General features: G+C 36.4%; 1 protein-coding gene and 1 long non-coding RNA gene across 2 annotated transcripts in view; both read left to right on the top strand.

The window, feature by feature from the left end:
• The window catches only part of LOC134751099 (progestin and adipoQ receptor family member 4), a 94,654-nt gene that overhangs the window by 1,884 nt on the left and 65,645 nt on the right, over positions 1 to 27,125 (top strand). The window lies entirely within an intron of this gene.
• LOC134755417 (uncharacterized) lies at positions 21,246 to 21,501 on the top strand. The gene is made up of 2 exons (XR_010129040.1): positions 21,246 to 21,289; positions 21,395 to 21,501. It is a non-coding gene; the product is annotated as an uncharacterized LOC134755417 (long non-coding RNA).

The raw sequence follows: 27,125 nt of genomic DNA, 5'->3' as shown, positions 1-27,125 counted from the left end.
TGTTTTGTTTTTTAAACCAATATTGATTTCGCAGATAAATGTATTGCATAATATTTAGATGGCATAATATTATCAAGTTGATCAGATGAATGATCGACTTTCAGTCATTTAGTAGGTATCTTAATGTTATGCTCTAACCTAATCTGTTTTTCTGTCAGTTGTTCGTTTTTGTAGTAGGTCGCAGTTCTAACCTAATCTACTTTTCCGGTAGCCATTCGTTTTTGCATGAGGTCGCAGTTTTAACCTAGCTTAACCTAACCTACTTTTCTGGCAGCCGTTCGTTTTTGTATGAGGTCGCAGTTCTAACCTAACCTACTTCTCTGGCAGCTGTTGATTTTTGAAGGGGTCGCAGTTTTAACCTAACCTACTTTTCTGGTAGCCATTCGTTTTTTAGGGTTCCGTACCCAAAGGGTATTTAAAAACGGGACCCTTTACTAAAACTCCGCTGTCCGTCTGTCCGTCTGTCTGTCACCAGGCTGTATCTCATGAACCGTGATAGCTAGAAAGTTGAAATTTTCATAGATGATGTATTTCTGTTGCCGCTATAACAACAAATACTAAAAAGTACGGAACCCTCGGTGCGCGCGTCCGACTTGCACTTGGCCGGTTTTTTTTTATAGGACCGCGCAGTTACAACCTAACCTTACCTTCTCTTCTGGCACTGGTTCAACTTTGTTGGGGTCGCAGTTCTTACTTAATTTAACCCACTTTTCTGCTTGCAGAAAAAATCATTATGCCACAATAAGAGTATGCTTCAGGAAGATACATACATAAAATTATGCTAAACGAAAGTCGGCAAGACTTTATAGAGTTATATAAGAAAGTATTTTTGGACATGCTTTCAGTTTGCAGCAAGGACTTTGTATTCACATTGAGGATTATAGTGAGCCATTGAGCCATATAAAGTTATTCACACTATGAGTACAATATGCTGATAGCAGTTGGTTGTATGTATATATACGTGGTATAAAAATAAAATATCTGAGATGTATCTACAAACCTATAAACTTCCTTTTAGCATAGGTCGTATATGGCTTGACATATCTAAATATAAAGATTTTTCGACAACATTGCTGTACCTACAAAATATTCTCATATGTATATTATCCCCTGTGGTAACACGTTCTACTGATTGAACACAAACGAATAAATCGAAGTGAAACAAGCTCTGACATGGACAACAAACATGCTTGATCGATCACCACTATAGTGTATAAGATAGCGTGCACTGGAAATAATCACAGCGGGCGTGGGACAATAAACAATCAATAGGTAGTATAAATACGACGCTTGCAACGATTGATTCATTTTCGAATGCCTGACCTAGTTAGTAGTGAATCTGCCTATGAAGCTACTTATTTACTGTGCATCGGTATGAACGGCCTCCTAGCCTTATCGGTAGTGAGTAGTTACCCTTACTACGAAGCAGGTCCAGTTCGGATCCCGGTAAGAGCATTTATTAGTGTGTTTATCACGAACAGGTTACGGATTCATATAAAAGACTTATATAAATAAAGAAACAATAAAAGCATTCAGTCGATTTCGTAAACGGGTCAAGCGAGATGCAATGTATGTCGTAACCATGCATAAGTATAACAATACAACTATTGCACATTATATAACATTTGTGCAGTAGGTACCTACTTATCGGCCCATTTTGGTATTGACTTAAGGTATACACATATTACAAAAAATGGTTACTTAAGTAATGGCATGCTTAAAGTGGTAATTACTGAATCTTAAATCTGCTAAATATACCTACATGGCTCTTAAATAACAATACTAGAAACTGATTCCAAAGAATATAAAAGGAGTGGTCAAAATATAACTATTGTTTAATGCATTTTCTCTGTAAAGAAAAGTTATAACGTTACTACTATATAGCGTCGCCATTAAACTAAAAAGCGCTATTATTTTCAGAGATCGAGAGTAGGTACTGTTAAAACTACTTAATACAGAAGCCATTTCAAGGGTTTCAGAAAATAGGTCAAATGTGGCTTCGCCCTATGATTTATGATCTAATTCCTGTGACATAAATACACATTCGCGGTCGTCAGTCGTCTTAATGTCCGTGGGCATTATCTTTCCTACGACTTTTTAAACATTGCAACTCGGCCCTTTATGCATTTCGGTTTTAATTTTAAGCTATAACACTATAGAAGAGACGCTTTCCACATAGATATTGTGTTTCGTAAAAAATGCGTAGTCTCAGTAACAGCAGAAGTACCTAATCAAAAGCTACGCCAGCGACGTGTTTAAAAAGATCTGAATATTTGTTTTGAATGATTCACGGTTAGTTTTACTAGACTTATATTGACCGGGATATGGACCGTGATTGTATTGTTTTCGAGCTCCCGATATCACTGGTTTTTCACAAGCAAACCACAGGATAAGAAAAGCCGAAGCCGAGAAAAGAGAGGCCGTTGTAATTCACAAATAAATAAATTTCAACTAGATTCAGTTTGCAGATTAATTACAATTAACTTCCTAAGACACAGAATTTGTTTTGAATTTGGAATCCTCAGTTACTCAATAAAAGTCCAAAATAAATTGTGGAATATGTACGCAGGGTCTTAGGAGGCTATATATAGAATTATACTGTTTAATTATACTTATTATAAACCGATACCACACATGCATGCACTTTTAATACTATCTAATAAATAGTCAAGAGAATGGCTGTTTTATCCATCTGGTCATTTCATTCCACTTTTATAACTCAGCAGGTCAAACGGCGCAGAAGTTAAAAGGGTGCGACAGGCGAACCCGTCTAATAGATCGTCGAATTCTGTTACGATAATATTATATTCTTACCTCAAAGCATAGCCAAAAATAACACTAAGTGTAGTTTTTTTGTGAAACATTTATACTTACCTACTTCTTACGTTATATGCTTTACAATAGGCACAACTTTATTCACTGGGAAAAAATGTTCGTAAGTACGGAATTAAATAAAATGACGATTTTATTTTGTGCTCTTGTTAAACTCCATATCGATACTTACCATATATTTATTAGTATATCGACGAGCCTTCTTGCATAGCAAATACACCAGACGCAACAGTAATTTTTCTAGTTAACGTAAAACGATTCTTATAACAATAAAATTGCAGCAAATCACTGCTTTACAGGCTTTATCCAACACGCTCCGATCAGTCTCGATTACACACATTATTCGATGATTGGCGAGTAACGAGCGGTAATCGGTCGAAATTGCGGTCGCCGCGATTACTCGTATCACGACGACACGTCTACGTACTACTTAAGGCTTTACTTTTCAGAACAGGGCTTCACTAATATCTTCGCTCATTTTCATTAGTAAAGTATCTGAAAGAGAAAGCTGTATTTAAATTGAGATAGAGGGAATAGGTGTATTCCCTGATGGCTATAAACATAAACATGTGATTTTATTGCTTGGCCAACTGTCCAGACCCACATTTTTCACATTCGTCATTTATGAATGTTTCTCACGCGTCCGAGTAGTTCTTGTAGCAATTATGTTGTTTTGTTTCAGTTTACCTGTTGATATATCGTCGGTTAGTGAGAGTAGTTTAGTGGGCGTAATAATGGGGTGGTGGCGAGTAATATTTGGGGTTTGCATTAATTCTCACTAAGTATATGTGTTTTATAGACGCACGTTGTTATTGTTAAACTTTTATTTTAAAGTAATTTTCATTATGATGTTTATATAACCCGGCATGTTTACAACTACGCCATTATGTTTAATATCAAATGACTTTTAAAAGCTAAAATATTGCTAGTAACAGTAGTAACCCTCACAGTAGTGTATCACTATTTAAACCTAAAAAAACTCTACAGTTACTGGTAATTCCTCGTTCCTAAATTATACGAAAATGATATATAACTTGCCCTCGTTGCTAAGAACAGTAAGAAATATAACATAGATTGGACCTGAGGAGCCGACTCTTTCACCCCCCCTTTTTGGGGGGTATGCACGGTACGATCTCGTGGCTACCGGGCCAAATCAGCTTTGTTTGACCTAAGGGACAATCGTGCCAAGCGGCATCGCATGCGACTAAAGTGCATACTCAATGCGCTTACTATTAACCCTACTATTGTGTTTCGCGTAAAAATGCCCCAATGAAAGCACTACGAGTATGCTGTCCCGCACACTCCGCCGGCTCCATAGAAAACCAGCGCCGTTGACCACGCTAGTCGTGCCAGCTGCATTGCTGAGTGGATACCATTTCGGCTTCACATCTCTATTTCTACTGTTTTATTTTTCTTTGTCTTGTATTTGCTATATATGTGTTGTATTGATGTGTTGTCTGAATAAATGATTTGTATTCTATTCTATTCATATTATTTCCGAAAACATTTCGCAAACCAAGACAGTGAAAGGCTGTCAAACGTAAAAAGATCCTTCGGGTATTTTCAATAACAACAGAATGCAATAAGAGGGAAAGCTTGGTAAACAATTTCCGTTATCTCCGGCAAATATGTGCCCGAGTATCCGACGGTGACCAGGAGGCACAATCCTGTTTTGAAATGTTATCCTGGCTTGATATTGATTTGATATTCGTGTATACCGCAATTTTATATTAGTATGAGCGAAATGCACTGAGAATATTATTTGCCTACGGCTAAAATATTACACAAAAATTGCAGAGGGGAATTGTCATTTTGTGGATGAGATTTGATTTTGTTGGACGATGCGAAACTGAGTCCGACAAAGGAGACGAGGCGATTCACTCAGCTGTAAAGTACTAAGTACTTAAGTACAATTCAAATTAAAACCTCGAAAATCATTGTTACGTGAATGTTAACTGTTCCTAGATCTCTTCTAAAAAAGAGATTTATTATGTATGAACGAGCATGTAGGTTGTACGAGTAGGTAGGTCCTGTGAGTTGTGTCACAAGTCGAGCGTTTCAGCGTCGCGTCGCATAGATTTAACATCGTTAAAACGAGTGTCTCAAGCAATTAATTAGTTTCGCGCGGCTTATCCGTGCCCGAAAATAATTTAAATTCAATTTGAGCACATCTGGGGATTCATAAATAATAATTTGTTGGGAAATATAATCAATTGAACGTGGAAAACTTTTAGCCGTGAAAACAAACAGAAATTCTATCAGTCCTCAGGACGATATCGGCCTGTCAGTTAGAACAAAAATTTGACAGTTCCGAACAACTGACAGGCCGATATCGTCCGGCGGACTGATAGTCCGTAGTGTTGGTTAGGACTCGAGTCCTTTGAGTCCTCTGATTCAAGACTCGACTCAGTTTTTCAGACTCTTATAATTAAATCTAAACTCGAGTTCATTTCAACTTGTTAGTGACCCGAGTCTTTTGTAGAGACTTTTAGTCCTTTTCAGAGAACTCTTGTTTTTTTTTACAAACAATTTCGAAATGCATTATCTTTATGTAAAATTTGTTGATTATGTATACAAATCATACAATAACGCCTAATTTCTTTACTGTTATTTAGGATAAACCTATAAAATTGTTGACGGAGTCTTTATTCGGAGGCTCGAGTCCTTTTGAGTTGCTCTTAAAATAGACTCGACTCGGGACTTAAAAGACTCAGGAGTGTTTTAAGCGCCGAGCCTCGTAAAAAGGAGCTGAGTTCTTCAAATTCAGACTCAAAGGACTTGAGTTCCTACCAACACTAATAGTCCGTGGGCCCCTTAAGACATCAAGTAGTGAGATTTGTCAATGGAATATTTGTTAGGCACAAAAATATAAATTGTTTGTATATTTAACCTACTTACTCTCGAATAGAAATAAAGTGGCCATAAAATATCGGAACTCCAAGCTTGCTGAAAAGTTTCAAGCAATAACGCGATTTGGGGTGGTCTAATTCCATCGTGGGAATGACTGGCCGATATTTATTTAGGGACATTACGAAAAGAAAGATTAATGACCAACTTCGGGCCGCAGGGTACCTATATAGGTCTCAGTTTTCAGTGGATTACGGTGTACCTAAGTATTATTGTGACGTGATCTATTATTATTTACACAATATAGCGCGATTTTATCAACCTGGGCGCGTAGCTAACGCGCCAATCGTTAACGCTCCGTAGCGTATCGTAGTCATCTCTCTCTATTACTCTTCCCCACTAGTGCGACAGTGACAGTTGCGTTTCGTTCGCTACAGAGCGTTAACGATTGCATGTTGGCTACGCACCCTGGCCTTTTATCTAATACCTATATCTCTTGATTATTGGGTGTTAGAAGATGCCTTCGACCTTTCGGGCCGTTATTTCATCTTCTTTTTCACAAATTGTTCCTTTCGGATTAGTTGATAAAATCTTGTGCATATTTCACATTTCACACCCTTTCTACATGAGCCTAATAAATAGTGAGAATTGTGTTTGTTGTAAAAAGAGCTAAACTTAAAGGGGTCTTGTGATTTATGGTGGTTGGTGTTGGCGTTTATTGTTGGTTGGTTCTTACCTATTGAAATTTTCATTCTCATTGCCGAATTTCAATGTAAAAGAGGCATTTAATAAATTCATAACGATAAGACAACTCGATAGTTATTATATTATAATTAAATACGAGAAACTACAACGTGGTACCGTGGTGGTGGTGGTTAATGTGGTACCTCTGGTATGTTTGCAACCTATTTAAAATACGTTTTTAATTATCTGATAAGAGGAAAACGATGAAGCACTCAATCACACAGATAAATAGTAAAAAATTTAGCACATACGTTTTAGAAGTACTCAAATTTGAAATTTTAATATCGCCTGTGTTGTACGTAACTCCTCTTTTTTCATGCAAAAATTATTCTCTGAGCAATAGGCCTGCCCTTCACGCCTGCGTAGAACAACATCCTATAGGAGGAAGTGTGATGAAAACTTATTTGCTAACATGTCATCCCAGAAGTACAGATTATCATAGCTCTACGCTACGTAGGCTACTACGGGCTACGCGCTACGCCTGTCGACCCCTTTTAACGCTACTAGTAACGCTATACATCCAATTAACGGCGCGATTCGGGAAATGAATTAGAGATTCATTAGATATGAAATAGTAAAGATATGTGACGTCCCACGGGTAAAGGTACCTTATGCCGTCAGTCAACCGTTCAAATGACGCAATATAATGAAACTCGCATGCGAGTTCTCGCACCGTCTAAAGGGCATGGCCCGCTGCGTCTGATTCGCACGACGGCCCAGTGTCAGTTTTACGTGGTAGTTTTGGGACTTCCTGTATATCTATTTTGTAGGAAATTTTATATAGATTATTTACGTATTATACTATTTTTTGCTATACTAAAAAGAACGACCTTAGGATTGATTATAAGTAACTTTCCCGCTTTAAAATCTTTTTTTCTACTCGTCGAGTATAATCTGTGTATTACAACTTCACACGCAACACTACAACCTTACTCTTTTCAACGTTGTATAGTCTATGGCACTTCCGACTCAAGCATAAGAATTTTATCGATACGGTATAGTCAAATATAAAAATTTTGAAAATAGAACTTCATACATTTAGATAAAATATTTCTTGTTTAAGGAGACTCGATTCAATGCAAATGCGTCGCATCTGCTTTGTGATTGATTGGCCAACAAAAACATTTTATTTTATGTTGTAGTAGAAACAATTGCTTCATAAGTCAGAAACGTGCATGTGACACCCTTTATATAGCAACATTCATACCCTACGAAAACCGCTTAGCGTTGCTTGTTAGTCTCCATAGGCTACGGTGGCCAAAATCGAGAAAAAACTGTCTTAAAATTGAATTTAGCGCGGAGCAGGTACCAGGGCCTCATGAGTTACGAGGAAGTGTCGTTGACCAACCCGCCGGGGCGCGCACGAGTATGAAGGTATCGCAGGCTGCGGCAGCTCGCGTATCTTAGCTGTATAGAGGTACTGGTTTTGGTTTGGTTTGGTGGTATGATTCTACTAGTTGAAAGTATTATTTTTTTGTCTCGTAGAAAAAGTATTGTATACCTATACAATAGTGATATAATCAAGCTCTCTATTATATCACGATTGTATAATATACTATTAAATATGGTCCTAGCAGAAAGTTTACATAATCTTTTTTGTAGACAATTTTATGTAGATTATGTATGTAAAAGAATTTTTTTTTGCTACGGGCTACCGTTTACGAGTTATTTACGAAGAACTATAAAACGGGACATTTAAACCCCACCCTACCCGTTAGCTTCATCCCCACCCATCGGTACTTTTAGTATGTTGTTTCACAAATTCACGTTCATACACGAATTATTTCCCCTGATTGGCAATTTTTGGTCTTCGTTTGGTGAGCATACACTCGGTTGACATAATGCCACAGACTGGTACTCTATGATCATGTTTTCATGTTTAAGTAATCATAAATCACAAAAGGGTAGTATTTTAAGAGCGTTTTCATATATATTTTTTTTAACATGCAGATACGTCTGCGAGCGATATTCCAAATTTTATATTAAAGGAAAAAATGGAAAAAGTTACACTTCATATTGTCCGACCGATCCGATATCGTATGTCAAGAGAAGCAAAAAGTAAATGTGCCTATTTCATATTTTTTTATACATTTAATTATTGTTTGTTGTTCAAAAGAAAGCGTTGTAAAAATGAAAGGCATCAGCCATAGGGTATTTTCTAGCAGCTGTTTTTCTTCAAAGGTCATCCGACATCTGATATCGGATCGAACAATGTGAAAGCGGTCCAAGGTCTTGTTTAGTAGGTAGTGTGTTTAGTCAGCAAGTCCTTAAGCGGTTAATATTTTGCACCATAGTAACACAATGGAACATTCATTCATTATCCAAATACAAATTTCCCCTGTCAATATTCTTGATTGATCGACGGAACGGAACCTATTTACAATGTAGACTTTGTGGCTCCGAATCAGACCGAAGAAACATCAATAAATACCATTTGACATTAATAATATATTTCCTCAAACATTTGATCGCATTTTATAGTAAATTATCAATAGGAAAGTTCTTCATAAGATAACTTAGATAACGACGTCCGTAGACCCTACCTACGAAACTGGAGGTACTGGCCGTCCTGGGCTCGAATCCCGGCAAGGGAAAGGGTTCCTGAGTGATGGATTTTTTTTACATGTATATAGTTTGAGTTTGTAGTCCATTAACAAGCTCAATTATTTGTCAAAACCTATAATTCCAACTCACGCAATCTGATTTAGCACTTGGGACCGTTTCACTGATGCGCCATCCACGTTAAGCTTTCTGTTTAGATTCAATTACTAACGGGATTTTATTTACTGCACAGTGAATCCATGCAGTGGCACCGGTTATGAAGCCGTCGTGCCGTGGATCAAAGGACGGTTCTCTTCATCTGACAATTAATTAAGCGCGGCCTGAGCTGGGACTTAAATCATACCTACTAGTACTAGGCTTACAGTGATATCTCGGCAAGGCTGACTAGAACGTAGAAAACTATAAGTTTAATTTTAAAATGTATATATGTAGATCTACAATAAAATACTAGAAATAAAAACTTTTAAAATTGATGTCAACATGGTAAAAAAAGGAAAAAGTGGGCTATCCTAAGTCTTAAGTTAGCACTTTGAAGGATATTCACATAATAAAAAAAAACGTTATTTATGTTGTTATCAATAATTACTATAATTAGATTATATTGGGAAGTTAAGGGTTTGTGCTTACCTTTGGCTATCCGGAACCAAACCGCAATCAATACAATCCATGCAGCCTCTGAATACAAAACAAGGATTTCCTTACCCGATCATAATTCCAAGTTTTCGCTAAAATACAATAAGAAAAATTAAAATATGATACTTATTATGCAAATACCCTGAGTAACCGGTTCTCATTGCTCTAAAGTCTACGTAAATTGCTAATAGCAATAAAAAAAAGTTTTAGCGTATTCGAACTAAGTATTGCATTAAAAATAAATGTGGTAAAAGAAGTCGACTATCGGTCCGTAAAAATGTAAATAAGCTAAGCAACTTTTCTATTGGTATTCTTGTTGGAACAATTTTTCTGAACCGTCAGTTTTCTACTCGCTGTTAATAATGAAGCACGGAATTCATAATTTTATTCAATCCCTAGCTTTTGCTTGCATAATAAACACAAAATATCTGCACGATACTATCGGACACTGGGTAAGATCGTATGATTCAAATTTCCGCCTGTTGCGGGTTTTTTTAATGCTGGCAAGGTTATGCTATGCGCTATTTTGGCCCGCACCCCCCTTCACTCTGCACTTATCGCTCCGACTAACAGTCGCGTAATATATGCGGTTAAGTGCAAACGTCCAAAAAAAAATATTTTATTTCTTGTCCGGAAATATCCTTCCCCAGTTTTTTCTTGAATAAGTGGTAAATTTAAGCCTTATTTGTTTCTTTTTATTTTTATTAAATTTGTGATAAATCTGTATATTTGGAATTTTGATAAGATGCCTGTAGGCCAAGATCCGGTCTTATCCAACGTGGTAAAAGATCGGATGCTAATCATCCGATCTTAAATTCTCAGGGGTGCTCAAACTTATGTGGTTGACCCCACATGGGTTCATTGACCCCACCCCTAAAACTTTGACAACCATAATTTCTTCAATATTGACCACATAGTGTAAGATCGGACAGAAAAAAATGCAAAAAAATAAAAATCGGGTCGGATATGATAGCCCGAATTACGAATTCTTCTATATATTAATCGGTGGGTAAAACCGGTTATTTTGCAATAGTAAGCTCTATGGTACAGGCAATAGGGCCGAACTTATAGGCCCATCCGTTCTTATACCGCCAGGTAAAAAAATTATGCTATCTATTTATTTTGTTTCCTATTAATACTTAAACACTCATTACATTACATTATTATCAATTCTGTACTTGAATCATATCCGTACCCTATCCACAAGCTGAGAAAAAAAATCCAACATCGTTTTTAGGTGGGTTGAGATGATGTTGGATTTTTTCTACATTTATACAGAGTTCTCACTGTCTAACAAAACCGGTGTTTGACAGGAAGGTCACGTTGACTAAGACTTAACGTAATTAAGATAAGAGCGCCTAGCTAAGATGACAATCGTATATCGACAAACGCCAAACGAAATTTTTTTTACAGATGCTACGAAAAGTCACGTGACGTCTATCAATGATTTTCATCTTGCTACTTCAGGGTTTCGTGTGTTCTCGACTCCGTTCGGCTCAGCATTGCTCCGAGCAATTATTAGGGTTGACACAACTTGACGTCCCTTTGCGTGCACGACCACAGATAAGATAATGACTTGAATTATGACAACCCTTAATAGCCGAAAGGGATAGTGCCATATATTAGAAAGGACAATGGATAAAGGGGCATAGTGGATCAAGAGGAAACGATGCAGCGGATGAACTGGCCAGGAAAGGTTCAGAAACACCGGCATATGGACCCGAGCCAATTATGCCTCTACCAATATCCTACATACACAACCAGCTAGAACAACATCACAGACAACTGCACAACAAGTACTGGAGTGAATTGAAGACATGCAGGCAAACCAAAGAAATTCTACCGGAACTGAACCACAAGCTTACCAAAATATTACTGAAAACACCAAGAAGCCAACTACGTAAAATAGTAGGATTAATAACAGGACATAACACACTAAACAAACACCTACATAATATGGGTAAAACTGATAGCCCCATGTGCAGAGCGTGCATGGAAGAAGAAGAAACAACAAAACATATTCTCCTAGACTGTAAACAGGTAGAAGTGTATAGGAGCAAATACCTAGGTAATCCATGCACACTAAAAGAGGCAACTAGCAACCTGAAGACTTTGCTAGGCTTCGTGGAGGATAAATATACGATGGTTACATCATAGATTAGATATGTATAGAGGTGACACCACAGCAGGGTCACTACCGACTAGGCTAGGAGCACTCACTATGCATCACTTAAGTGGGTGTAGGATTACTGACGCTGCCGATGATTTTGCGACAAAATCTCATACAAATTTTGACGGAACCCTAATATAGGTCACTCTGACATAATTCAAATCCATGTGTAGGTAACTAAATAAGTACGTGATTGATTAAATGTCTTTACTATCTACATTATCACCACCACTTTAATTGTCTAGCGCTAGTACAAACGAAAAAGTATTTTGAATAAATAAGGCGGTCAACAACATGGATGTAAGTAAAGGGAGGTAGATATGGTACCAGGCGCACGATCGTGAGCCATCAAATATAGGTTCCGGAACCTATATTGAGTTAGTCGTACAGGTGACGCCAATGTGTCAACATTGTCACAACCATCTAGAAAATTATGCGAAAAATGTCGTGTTGCGCCTTTTTCGACTGTTTTAACAGCTCGAAACATAAAAACAAATCTCACGGAATCACTTTTCATTCGTAAGTACTGTTATAACATTTAAAAACATTATTATTTGTAAATAATTTTAATATTATCTTTGTTATTGAGTGAGAGAGATAGCTAAATAATGCATTACCCATGTGAGAAACACGTTTATCCGAGTGTCAAAACTGTCAACTAGGCATGCCCGCTTCAGGAATAAGCTGCAATTGTATAATCTCTTCCCAAGCGTGTCTTTTCGGTCGAACCATTTCAAGTGAAACCTCGAGATCCCTACTGCCTATGCGTAACTAGAGATCATATCTTTATACTGGTTTTTTTGCGGCGATACGTTAGTTTAACATGGCGAATACTTGACCAGGGTTTCAGAAGTATAAAACGAGGGTCAATTTCATGCTTTAAAATATGATACTCAATGATTCGATATTAATCTCAGTGCAACTCGCTCGCTCATATATTTGCGTGAGAGAGACGGACTAAGATTAGATAATATCAAATCGAGATATTTTTTAAAAATCTTAATAACTTAATGTCACCTTAAGACGACAATGTAAGAAGTATGTAAGTCTCGCCTACACATCTGTATGTGTTATAAGTTTATCTCTATTGCACCTCGAGCAATACGTAAAATATAGGGGTCTCGCTTGCACAGTTGTGTTAACTGTATTCGGTTATCCCTGTTGCTCGTTGTGCACATATACATTATAACGGTGTGTAGTATTTGCAAATGTGTGGGTGCTGGACCAGATTTTAGTTTTGTCAACTATTAACGTCACATATCTACCCCTTTTTACCTACATCTATGGTCAACAAGGCGACGAGCCGCCCTACTCTTTAAATTTTAAATGTGTTTCAGACATTCGAATACAGCTCTTAACGGGTTGAGTTTAGGTTTGACGGCTTCCCAAAGCGTAGCGCATGCAATATGCAGACTGACGGACATGCAACTGGCTTTATTCTTGGCCTAGTGGTTTATTCACTTTTGTAGCATATACGGGTCAGACATGCAATTTGTATTGGATCAAATATCACAGGTCAAAATACATATACTTACTGAAATGTACACAAATACTACTTTTTTTTTTATACTACGTCGGTGGCAAGCAATCATACGGCCCGCCTGATGTTAAGCAGTCTCCGTAGCCTATGTACGCCTGCAACTCCAGAGGAGTTACATGCGCGTTGCCGACCCCAACACTCCTACTTGACTTGATTTTATTTAACTTTGCATGAAAACCTGGCTACTATTTTTACAGCTTTTAAGATTGTATCCTAAAATGACCTACAGAGTGCACCAGACCAGATCTTCGTCGCTTACGAGCGCTGGATTTAATAGGTACTTACTACTAAAATGTTCGAAAGCTGATCTTTGTTCTGATGACATTCTTAAGAAAATTAAAAACAGTAGCATTTCAAACCAAAACTGTTTTGGTTTGACATTGTAGTTTTTAATTTTCTTAAGTATGTCATCAGAACAAAGATCAGCTTTCGAACATTTCAGTAGTAAGTCCATAACATAACATCTTAGCATTCCCAGAAAAATATTAGAGCAGCGATCGGAAAAATATACTGGTAGAAATGGTAGAATGATTCAAAAGGGCCAAGGGGTTCATTCGACAACTATTTAGTTTTCGTTGCCGCACTGCTGTCGCGATTGGAACGTTCAGTCTCTCACGTTTTAAGCTGTTAATCGTATGAATGATTAGTTCTTGCAGAATTAAGCATGTAGATGTAGATAATAGAATGTATGCCACAAATCGATATCTTTAATACCTACACGGGTTTTGCATGGCTTCCTTCTATTAATGTCGTTAGTACCTCACATTCCTCACAACATATAAGGTGCAGTGGCGTGGCGTCAAAGAAATATTTATATCGAGATTAAAAATGAAGTATGAACCCTTAATTAACAGGAAAGATTGTTTTCATAGGAAATTTGGTCGGTGATAATGCGCTTTTCCGCTACATTACACTGTGGAGGGCTGCGCTGCTATTTATTTCGCAGACGACTTCCGTCCCCGGCCGGCCCCGCCGCATCGAGTGGAGTGTGGTGGAGTGAAGTTATTTTAATAACAAAGTCATAATATTAATTTTGTAACTGCATTTTAATTCACTTATACTACATGTAAATACTATTATTATGAATAAGTACAAGTGGCTATATGACATGTAGACCTCGCTGACGTTCAATGGCTCCGCCAAAAAAATCAATATAATTAATATAATGGCGGACTTCGGCTTGAAATCGGGAAAAGCGTGACACTCTGGCACTGTGAAAAAAATACATCGCGAGTAGAACTGAAAGTCGCCTCGTGAGTGTACCGTTCACTTAATGATAATATCATCATCTGATGATTCTTCATCACCATCAGAGATTAGAAGCAACTGCACCTCTTTTTATTTAATAGTTTATTGTGCTCAAGTGGCTAATAGGCCCCGTCACATGCAGCGTGTCGCTTAATGAGCCCGATCGATAGCTGTCAACGATCGATGACAACTGATGCATTGTTTGAAATATATTTACTTTTTCCAAGGTGTTTTTACTTAGTGCTTTTGTTCTGATTTATTTATTTATTCGGGTGGCATAGAACCATTGCAAATTGCATGTCGCTTAATAAGTTATCCAATCGATAGTTTATACCGCCATATCTATTTAATTGTAAAGACGTTGATTCATGAGGCATCAAAATTCAATAGGCTAAATAAAAATCAAAAGATATCCGAAATTGTGCAATTTTTTCACAATTTCGGTAAGGAAATCTTCATTTTCTTGTACGTTTATTAAATGTACTTCTTTTATTCCTTCGCTTTAATTTTGATTGAACCGAAACAAATATTAGGTTTCGTAGCGTAAGCAAGACTCCATTAAAGTTAAAAAAGTTAAAATAGTGTCATATTGTAATCGATACTACTACTTAATAATACCTAATTTTGTAAACTTATCAGGTAGTCAAGTTTGAGGCAGGGTGTTATTTTGTTCAGCATATAACTATGTAATGTAACTGCTTCTACATAGTATGTTATAGGTACTCCTACCATCATCATCATTTCATTTATGATATTTCCATATTCCCTGCTTCAGGATTGTTTAGTATGAATATAATAGTTGTCGCTGTCCTTCGGTGCTGAAACACATGCACAAACTTGCCAGGAAAAGCTGGGAAAGCAGGCCGGAGCCGGGCCGGAAGTCAACAGATCGGCGCTGTATGTTCTGCTTCTGCCGCCGGAAATTGGTAGACGTTGACGAACCTCCGCCTCCATTCGTGGAACGATCAAATGGAATGTAAATTAGATTAGTAGCGACACTGCTACGCAAAGGACCCATTAGGAGATCTTACTTAGTATAAATCAACAATTTGGTTATTTGTACCATTATTCAGAAGAAAGCGTTAACGAACAAAATAATGCAATATTGCAACGGAGCAGAGGCCCTAAGAATTGCATTTATGTGTTATGTGAGAGGTTGATTGTTAACGTGTTTGTCGATAAAAGACTGTTGCCATTTCTCTCCTCTCTCCGAAACGAATTGTCCGATTTGGTTGCGGACGTCTGTAAACTTTGTATACATTTTATCTTAGATGTTTGGTGGTACTTAGGTGTTATAAATTTAACTTATACATATAACTTAAATTTAAATTGTAGAGCTATTAGTTTCTACATATAGTCAGTCATTGGGAGGTCTTATGTTCAACAATCGGCTTCTGTTGGCTGACTACTTCCTATAAATCTCAATATATAAGAAAAACCGGCCAAGTGCGAGTCGGACTCGCGCACGAAGGGTTCCGTACCATTACGAAAAAAAAAAACAGCAAAAAAATCACGTTTGTTTTATGGGAGCCCCATTTAAATATTTATATTATTCTGTTTTTAGTATTTGTTGTTATAGCGGCAACAGAAATACATCATCTGTGAAAATTTCAACTGTCTAGCTATCACGGTTCATGAGATACAGGCTGGTGACAGACAGACAGACGGACAGCGGAGTCTTAGTAATAGGGTCCCGTTTTTGCGTTAAATTCGTTTTAAATGTTTTAACCTTATATGGAAATATTTTCTGGATTAAATAATTTCATTCATTCATTCATTTACCCTTTGGGTGCGGAACCCTAAAAACATGCGTAAGTTTAAATTGGGTGGTTGTTGAATTTTAGTTTTAAAAAAAACTTCTAAATAGGAAAAAAAATGGTACCATTCGATTCCTTACATTTTATAAAAACATACAGACATGATCCTCAAAACAAACCTTATCGACTGATGCCATTAATAAAAATTTGTGGAATACCCTATTGATGAAATATACTATTAAAGAACTTGTAGGTGCAAATTGTTTATCGTTAACTTAATCAATCCAATCCCTATTCGTTTATAGCGTTGTCGTAACAGAGGCCTTGTGGAAATACATATAATTTATCACGAGCCAGCTCTACTAGTTACCGGATGTAGCGATTTGGGGTCAACGGACAAACAAGGAGAAGGACATTAAACGTTACCATCATTAATCAATATAATATACGATTGTTGCAATTTTAAAACAAGAATACAAAATAAGTAGGTAATAAAAGTATTAAACCATAAAATTGTCCAATGCTTAAATGAAGATTTAAAAATTAAGGTCTGATTCGTAACGAATTTGCCAAATTTAAAACCCTATTAATGGTACCGAAGCCGGCTGAATCAAGATTTGTTTTTCTATAATTTATTGAAAATTTGTTTAAAAATTATTATTTATTAGTAAATTCATCAGTCTTCATTTCTCCCCGCTCCTGTCGTAAGTTTTGTTGTACGAGTATGCCCTCCATCATACGTTTCACAGTGTATTTTGATACATTCTTGGTTTGAGTTGACAATTTTTTTTTAAAAGACATATGCAACAATGCATATCGTTCTTGTCGTTTTACCAAAGAATTCCTTGGACACTCAACCCTATACCGTTCAATAGGTCAAAAAATAACCAATGCCAGGTCGACTAAATTCCTGGTACACCAGATATTTGGAGACACGTCTACATTCTCATTGTTCCATGGAAATCGCAAAGATTGCCTTTCAATAATGGTTGTGTTGGAAATTAGTTATGTGCATCTTTCGTCAACACGTACAAGTATCAAGTTTTGGGCAGCAATTTTTTTTTGATTATCTGTGAATTAGTTTAAAATAGCTATTTATGCAACAAGTGCGGAAATCATCTTTACGCACGTGTATCATACAATGTTTTACTATGCATTGTGCAAGTAAATAAAAAAACATATCATGGCAAATAAGGTTAATTATTAAAAGGAGTGTTTGAAATCTACACGAGTTGCGAATTACCTATTCGCACGTGTATCGTACAACGTTTTACAGTACATATGGCCCTTTAAACTTTCGACATATGCACGAAAAGTGCTCTTTTCCGCACTAGTGCGAGAAAGTAGCACCATATGTACTGTAAAAAAAACTTGAAAACATGGCTCCGTAGGAAACGCACTTTTCAAGCACATGCATTGTAAAAAATATTTTTAGTATAATATTGTCATGATTCTGGCAATTTCAATGGTGGAGTTTCAGTGGAGTGTGTAACAGTAGGCTAGAAAATATTCAAGAAAAAGCACTCTAAATTTGGCAAATTCGTTACGAATCAGGCCTTACTTAGTTTTGTTATGATTCCAAAACTGTATTGAAGTAATTTAGAGGCATTAATGATCGACAAGACTCAATAACCGACACTTTTTAGGGTTCCGTACCTCAAAAGGAAAAAACAGAACCCTTATAGGATCACTCGTGCGTCTGTCTGTCTGTCCGTCTGTCACAGCCTATTTTCTTCGAAACTACTGGACCAATTAAGTTGAAATTTGGTACACATATGTAAGTTTGTGACCCAAAAACGGACATGTAACGTAAATAAATTAATTTTAAACATGGGGCCACTTTTGGTAATGGGGGGGTAATGAGAAAATTAAAAAATAAAGTTTTTCAAACTATATCGTATTACGACATATCAAATGAAAGATACGATAAACAGTCTAGAAGTTATTCAAGAAAATAGGCAAAAAAATTACCATTCCCCGCCCCCCCTTTATCTCCGAAACTACTGGGTCTAAAATTTTGAAAAAAATACACAAAATAGATCTTTACCTATAGATCACAGGAAAACCTATTAGAAATGTGCAGTCAAGCGTGAGTCGGACTTAATTACTTAGTTTTTGATCCGACCCCTATACGGGTTTTTAAATACTTTGTTTAAATTGTGTAATGTACGGAACCCTTGGAACGCGAGTCCGACTCGCTCTTGGCCTGTTTTTTGACCTGATTTTGACCCAAGATAATACGAGTAGCTATGCACTAGACAGCATGTTGAGTGGCACCCATTGAAATTTTAGCAAAATCCGTCTTTTTGTTTGAAAATGGCACCATGAAAATCTAGTGCGGCTAGAGCTGATCAAAATAACAGAATTTCTTATAGAAATTCTTAAGGAAGTGAGTAAGTACATTTTTTTGTTAATAATCCTAATGTAATGTGATTCACTCGAATTCGATGTTTTTCACGGGTTATTTAAGAACTATGGAAATTATGTTTGTTACAACGATAAGGTTAACTATTTTTCCCCTTACTAGCTTGGAAAGCCGTCTTTTATCCTTTAAAACAAGCGGGGAAAAACGCATTTTATCCACTAGTGGGGAAAGTAATTTGACCTTGGATGGAGCGTGTTTAAGTAGCTTTTGAAAGATAACAAAACGTAAAACTCTTATAATAATGGTTCGTTCCATATTAATTATCACGAATTAATAAACTAGTGGATGTGAAATGACTCCTATTTAGTATGAAAACCAGTGTCGCTAAACACACATTCATAGCCACGTTAAAATATGTCACACACTTACAAAATTGCTCTGATTCGTAGCAACTATCCATACCAAAAGGTTATTACCGGTGGACATTTCTCGAACGAATATCAACTGTAGGCTACATGAGTGACGGTTTAAAATATAATGTCAAAGCTATATGACATACGACTCTTTCATTATCTCATTCATCTCACAAAAGCTCGCTCAACGTTCACCTAATACAACTACTCAACACCAGATGGCGTTATTTTATATAATTTTAAAATCACTTACTTATTACAGGCGAGAAAAGGGCTAAAAAACCAGTATAAGTAAGGTCTAATTACGCATGGTTTGTTACGGATCTCACGGTCACGTTACACTGGTGCTTTCGAGATCTCTACACGCCTGCGAGTAGCTAACCGTTGGAACTTCTTTCCATTCGACGATATAGGGAGGGGACAGTGTAATCGGAGTGTTTTATCGATATTTGTGTGTTCAGTTAGGTATTGATATTTCATTACCGTATGTTTTAACACATTTAGATGATACTTTATTTATGATTATAATATAGGTAGTGATAATCGTGATTGTATGAAAAATAATATGTAGTACAGTACAACAAATATCTAACTAGAAATTTGTTTCTTATTAATTGACCAACTAGGTTGTTAATGTGAACATTAAATATATCTTAAAGTCAAACAGATAAAATCATAGTTCTTTAAAGGTCTATTAACTCGGTATTGCTGTTATTTTGTAATCACAAATCTGCAATTACTTACATAGGTAAGTATTCGTCTTTAACAATATATTTACTTGTAGCAGCACTTAAGGCCAATCTAGACGGGACAACATGATTAAATTGTCAAATTAATTGTATGGTGTGAAAGCATACATGAAACTGGCTCATCGATCCCACTTGATTTGATTGTAAGATTGTGACCTATCAAATCAGGAAGGGGGGCGGCAAAATTCCAATATTTGACGCTAGTTTGCGTGGTACGGAACACTTTTTATTAATTTAGTGAGCCCGAATGTCACTAATAATTACTAAATTAGTAACTAAGTTGCGTGTGGACGCTAGATGAGATGTATGGCAATTTTATCCCCAGAAATCTTTCTCTAAGAAATGCTCCTAGCAAATGGTGCTATATTTTTGCGAAAACTAATTTTCTTGCCCAGTAGCATTGATCCATTTATTTTTAATATCGGCAACTTGTGGTAACCTACAATAATTAATAATAAAGAAATAGAAAATATAAAACGTTTATTCATGGCACATTGCATGCATTGTACGCATAAGTGCATTAAGTACCTAGTCTAATTTTATTAACGATGAAAATATGATGGGTGTAAAAATCAAAAACGTATGTAAAGGAATACGAAAGTTTGAAAGGTTGCCATGAAATGACCCCGACTTAACTTAGTGCTTGATGACCAGAGCTGCCATATTAACTAAGACATTGATTATCCCAAATAATAATTAGAAACGTGTCTAAAATAATAATTTATTACAGAACCAAACATCAAACTTGAAATATCGTAACTTTAACTTTATCGATATAAATATCGACATTGCGCAGCATCTGAGTAGCGAAGTTATTTGACATTTAGGATAGCGAATATTCCAGATAAACGTAAAGAATAGTGACAAAGGATTGTGAACTCTAAGTTCTAACTGATAAAATATAGATTTACTTAACGAACATTCCTAAATAATGCAAAATAAACAGATTTTTCGTATTTATTGGATTATATTTAAATAAATAACCACCGGTGATAGGAAATACCTTCACGTGAAAGATTTTTTAAACCGCTGTGATTTCTGCAGCTTAATACTGTACAATACGGCATTTTAAATTTAATTATCAATTTTTGTTAGACGAGCGTACGTACTACGTGAATGTCATTCGAGCATGAAGTTTACACAACAACTGAGCATAGTCTGTGCATAAAGTGAGTCGGTCGCTACTAACTGTCGGATAGGCGGGAACGCCCACTTGCCATCTCCATCCTACTCCGTGTTAATTATCATTAAATAAATGGTTTGAGAATTTAATAAAAAACCGGCCAAGTGCGAGTCAGACTCGCGCACCGAGGGTTCCGTACATTACACAATTTAAACAATGTATTTTTTTTATGTGAAACGTGAGTGAAAGGTAAATCGCGGTTTACGATTTATGATGTATCAAAAAAAAATCTACTTACTAGATCTCGTTCAAACCAATTTTCGGTGGAAGTTTGCATAGTAATGTACATCGTATATTTTTTTAGTTTTATCATTATCTTATTTTAGAAGTTAGGGCGGGGGGGGGACACAGACACACACATTTTTTACTTTGGAAGTGTCTCTCGCGCAAACTATTCAGTTTAGAAAAAAATGATATTAGAAACCTCAATATCATTTTTGAAGACCTATCCATAGAAACCGCACACGTATGGGTTTGATGAAAAAATGTTTTTTGAGTTTCAGTTCTATGTATGAACCCCAAAATTTATTGTTTTTTTTTTTTTTTTTTGTGTGAAAATCTTAATGCGGTTCACAGAATGCATCTACTTACCAGGTTTCAACAGAATAGTTCTTATAGTTTCGGAAAAAAGTGGCTATGACATACGGACGGACGGACAGACAGACAGACATGACGAATCTATAAGGGTTCCGTTTTTTGCCATTTGGTTACGGAACCCTAAAAATACCAAATTTAGCTTTATTTAATGATTTTAAGTCATAAACCTTAAATTCCATGAGAAACATTTGTTTTTTTTTAAATTATGTTGAATATAATTCTGAACGCACAAGTTGAGTCGATGCAATTTCCAAACGCATCGTCAGAAATATCAACATTGTCAAAAAAAAATTCTCACCGACTCCGACACGTAAAAATACACAACTTCCAGAGTTTTCTGTTATAATATCGTATTATCGTAAAAAAAATTAGTGATCCAGTGATGAAGATGATCTAACGCCTGTGGATGTTGCACTTTCCTCGCTATAGTGAGGGGAAAAGTTTTGTGTTACACACGGGTGCAAATGTATTTTACTTCTCGTGTGTTGAAACACTCGCGGGTAAAATACAACTTTGCACCCTTGTATAACAAATAACTATTGACAGAAATTGTTGGTGTCGATTACTGGTTTTCACAAACGTGGCTGTTCCAATAATCGACACGTGTCGATATATTTTATTAAACATTTTTCATTTGACAATCTAATATATATGATTCCTTTTGCTTTGCCTGATTGGTAGATATTTGAAACAGATTAATCAAAGTAAAGCTACCAGAGGGCCTACTGAACACCGAAGTTCGCAAATCTGTGCGGAAAGAGAAGAGTCAGAAAATGTTTTCGTTCCCTCTTAATCTACTACTGTTCCCTTTTACGCACAGACCCTATTATACTTATTATGTGTATATTTGTAATATAATGAATACACTTTAGCACAAATGTTTCAAACGTAATGGGTACTGTAGACTATAAATAAATATTTATTGAATAGTTAATTTTATTTAATTACCGACTAAGGTATCATGGTATCATTGTGGCGATCTGGCAGGTGCACATTACGGGTAATTAATAGTCGATAACTGGGTGTTGGTTACTGGATATTAAGTGTCGATGATTGGAGATTTATACCCTTTTTCATTATTATTTTTGGATTCTATTCAAGCCTGTGTATAGTTAATAAACCATACACCTTAGATAGGTCTCAAGAATATACCTTACCATACAACAGTTGTTACTTTTGGCTTAATGATGACTAAATTTTTAAATTAGAAAACCCCACTATCTCTAAAAAGTGTCAATCATTGGTGCCACTACGCTAATTTAAATACTTTAGCTAAGATCAAATAAAGAAAATAGATCCTTGGAAATGTGGGATGTTAATGAAGGAAGTTATGCGTAAATATTATACTTTCGCCCTGAAACATATTTTCACATATCAAACACGTATTTCAAGGTACGCATTGTAGTTTGTAGGTACTTATTCATTCTAGTGCTGTCAAAACATGCCCAAACAGCGAAGCAGAGATTGTGTACGAGTAGGAATGTAAATTCACTTTGAAACCGCGTTTAATATTTATGACCCATTGTAACATTCGTAGGCATAGATAACATCGCAGTGACGGTGTAAGTACTGTACAAATGATATTTTTTCAGCCCCTAATAGCAGAGTTTATACCGACCACCCTTGCCCTGATTACTCCTGTAGATAAAGAACAATATACCTACCCAGGCACGCATTTAGGTAATGGGTAGAAAAGCTTTTTGAATCGTTGTCTTTGAAATTTCGCTTTGATTCGGTTTTAGTAGCACACACCTACCTTTATGTGCGTGTTTTAAATTTCGGTAAGAACTCCACCCCTCTAAAGTTGTTTGAAAATAGATTAAATGAATCGTTCAGGATTTTTCAATTTCAATTCGTGTTATAAAAAAAACGGCCAAGTGCGAGTCGGACTCGCGCACCGAGGGTTCCGTACTTTTTAGTATTTGTTGTTATAGCGGCAACAGAAATACATCACGGTCCATGAGATACAGCCTGGTGACAGACAGACAGACGGACAGACGGACAGCGGAGTCTTAGTAATAGGGTTCCGTTTTAACCCTTTGGGTACGGAACCCTAAAAAGGATAAAAAAGTATTAATGTGGTGTTAGAGACGAACACTGCGAGTGCGAGTATCTTGGACACAACACCGTACAAACGACTCCATACATGAAGAACTCAAGGTGAAAGAGAGGCTCTCAGCTACGGTCGGAGCGCGTAACCTCAGGTAGGGTAAATCCTCCAGTGAATGAACACCCCCCAGTAAATGAACAAATTCACGTTTTTTGTCTAAAATAAGAAATATAGCAATTTATACCACTTGTACTGTTATTTGTACTATATTTTTACTATATTGTACTATATTTTCTACTATATTGTACTATATTTTTACTAGCCTTTTATGGTGTCTCACTGCTGGGCAAAGGCCTCTCCCCTTGTCTTCCACGACTCCCGATATAGTGCCTCCTCCGGCCAGTTATTGAGAAAGGTGTCTAGGTCATCCCGCCATCTCCGTCTGGGCCTGCCGGGTCCGCGCCCCTCTTCTGGCATCCACTTGGTAGCTACGCTAGCCCATCTGTCTGAATGCATGCGGCAGACGTGACCGGCCCAGTCCCATTTGAGCCTAGCAGTCTTCTTGCCGACGTCAGCAATGCGGGTTTTTGCGCGCAGCGTGGTGTTCCGGAGACAATCGGATCGAACCGGGGATTTTGACCAGTTTGAATGTGACTGGCGTTTGAAGTTTACGTGTTTCTGGTTTTGAAGTTGTGTATGGAAAAATTAGATCCCAGATAAGAACAGTGTACGTTTGGAGCAACATATGACGTGCTTATTTAATGTTAACTGTACAGTTTAGTTATTCTACGACTGTTCCTTATTTAGATAGATTAAGAATAAGATTAAGTTATTTGGATAGATTAAGAGTTAAACCTTCTATAAATGCACTTTGCCGGCGTATTCTTCGATTAAGTCTTTATTTTTTATAGTTCCATTACTGGCTTATCAAATGTTCTGAAACCAATAAATGAACGGCGTGCTCATTCACTGGTGTCATCTAGATTTCATTTTTTTTCTAAATTTATATCTAAACGAAATCGTATTGAACTGGTTTTGTGATTCTGCATAGAAAACTATTCTGATTCATTTAGCCAGTATTGAATTGGAACAAACCAAATTTCTATAGTCCATTTACTAGATTTACATGCCTACGTATATATAAACAGTACAAAATTTGGCTTGTTCATTTAATAGGTTTCTACTAATTCTATGAATGAACAATGTAACCACGAATAACGCTAAGAAAAGTCTATTATTTTAAGCATTATTTGCTGAGCCTGACCTTTTTTGCGTTATAACGTAATAATATATTATTATTATTATTTATTTTATTTAACAAAAATACAGAGTATTCTTAATTACTATAATCATAGCTCCGCAAAACTCAATAGAGAGTTTAACTGCGGGGTCATCAGTCTCTAGTTACATATGTACGTAACTTAATTATATAGTGCAATTACTACAAAATAATTTATATATTATTAACATGAAACATCACAAGGAACCAACATCTGTGGGATACTCAAAGGTCTATATGAATTCCCAATTCGCTATAATAGATCACCATTGAAAATATAGTTTGAGCTTTCTCGGCCGTTCTTTCATGGCTGTGTTTGAAAGCTTGTGCACAGCAGTGAGATGCATATCTGACGATTGTAATAACAAAACTTTCGCCAGACAGACATATTATTTACAAATAGATATATTAAAACGATAGTGACCGATTTTAATCTATTTAATATGTTTATCTGCCGACAAAAATTATAGGTATGATGTATTCATCTTCAACCTTTACGTCCTTCTATGGGGCACATGCCCTCTCTCACCAGAGGATTTCGAATATAGTGGCCACGATAGTTCAATGCTGTTCAATGGGTGTGGATAGGTTCAATAAAACGAAAAATATATTAGCCTCCAAGTATCGGTCGAAATAGCATTAAAACTAACCCTTTCACACGACATGCTCGGTCGGTATGTCCCCGTCCGCGGCTAAATGCGAGCACAGCTCGTTGGCTGAATAATTGAAAGCCTCTGCCATGAAAAATATATCTGTGGCTAATTACCACGCGCACGAACGTCCCCGGAATTAAATAAATCCGCACACGGACGTGGTTCAATCGACCCGCCCAATGGCCTGTCGTCACACATAGTTAAAACTTCAAAATCTTTGTTAATATATTCTAATTTTATATAATGGAAATAAACTTTGTTATTCCAAGTTTTGTATTATGCTGCAGTTAATTCATCATGGCGTTGAATGTACGGTAGTTCATGACGTTTGGCGTTGACAGCGTTCAAACGGGTATTTTTTTATCTAACTGCAACAGCACATACGAAATTATACTTAAAATGCAAACAATGGATTTATAGAACAAACACATTGACATTTATTCCTGCACTACATACGAGTGTAAAAGTAGGTTAACTAAATGGTTACAAACTAAAAGCTACAACGACATAGAAAACTTAATTCAAAATAAGTATAGCGAACATTAGTACAGACCCAAACAAACAAACACACAAACACACAAACACACACACACACACACACACACACACACACACACACACACACACACACACACATCTTTTCTATATTAAGTACCCTATAGTAGTATAATTACATTGAAATCATGTTTAGTTGTTTTGTTAATGTTAAAAAAAAAATGTAGTTAAATATACTTTATATACTTCTAAGATAACTGTTAACTAACCGCGTGGAAGAGCGGTGCTCTCTTAGCACAAGTGTTTTCTCACTTAAAAAGAGGCACCAGCGCAGATATTGTAATTTGTGTTTTTTAAGCTACCGAATAAAAATATTTTGATTTTTTTTTTGATTTTTTTGATAGAACCAACCTAACCATGATATCTATTTTTCACACAAGACTTCAGTGTTTACCTACGTTAACCTACGTATGAAGCAGATTAACCCAGTTTTTGCGGTGACTTCGCGTCAACCGTAATTGAATTATTATTATTGCAGTCTCGCGGGTGAAATATCTCGCATCATTACCTACGTCGAACTACAGGTACGACACTAAACTTCGTGTCGTGTTTGACGCTAGCATCGTACAACAGTTAGAGGTACAACATTTCGTGTCGTGAACATGCCGTGGGAGCTGAACCTTGTTCCTGGATTTTTTTGAATGCTAAATTAATTTTGATTTGATGAAGATTCTTGAGATTTTCAAGAAGTATTTCATAATGAATTGGAGATGGCGTACATTAAACATTAAATAGTAACTCAGTTTTATTTGGTTTGTTAGGAAAACCTTAGGATAATTGAATCTTCCTAATATACCTATACACTTATGTCGGGATTATTCCCGGGCAGAATCCACACTTGTATTTGATACCCGGTATTTGGTCGTCCTATTTCAAGCACATTAGTAGAACATACTATAATTTAGTTTGTTGTTACTACGTAAAAAACGTGAAGAGATCGAGATTTGG

This window comes from Cydia strobilella, chromosome 2 (assembly GCF_947568885.1).
Source record: "Cydia strobilella chromosome 2, ilCydStro3.1, whole genome shotgun sequence".
Taxonomy (NCBI): Eukaryota; Metazoa; Arthropoda; class Insecta; order Lepidoptera; family Tortricidae; genus Cydia; species Cydia strobilella.
This window is presented reverse-complemented; position numbering and strand designations above follow the sequence as displayed.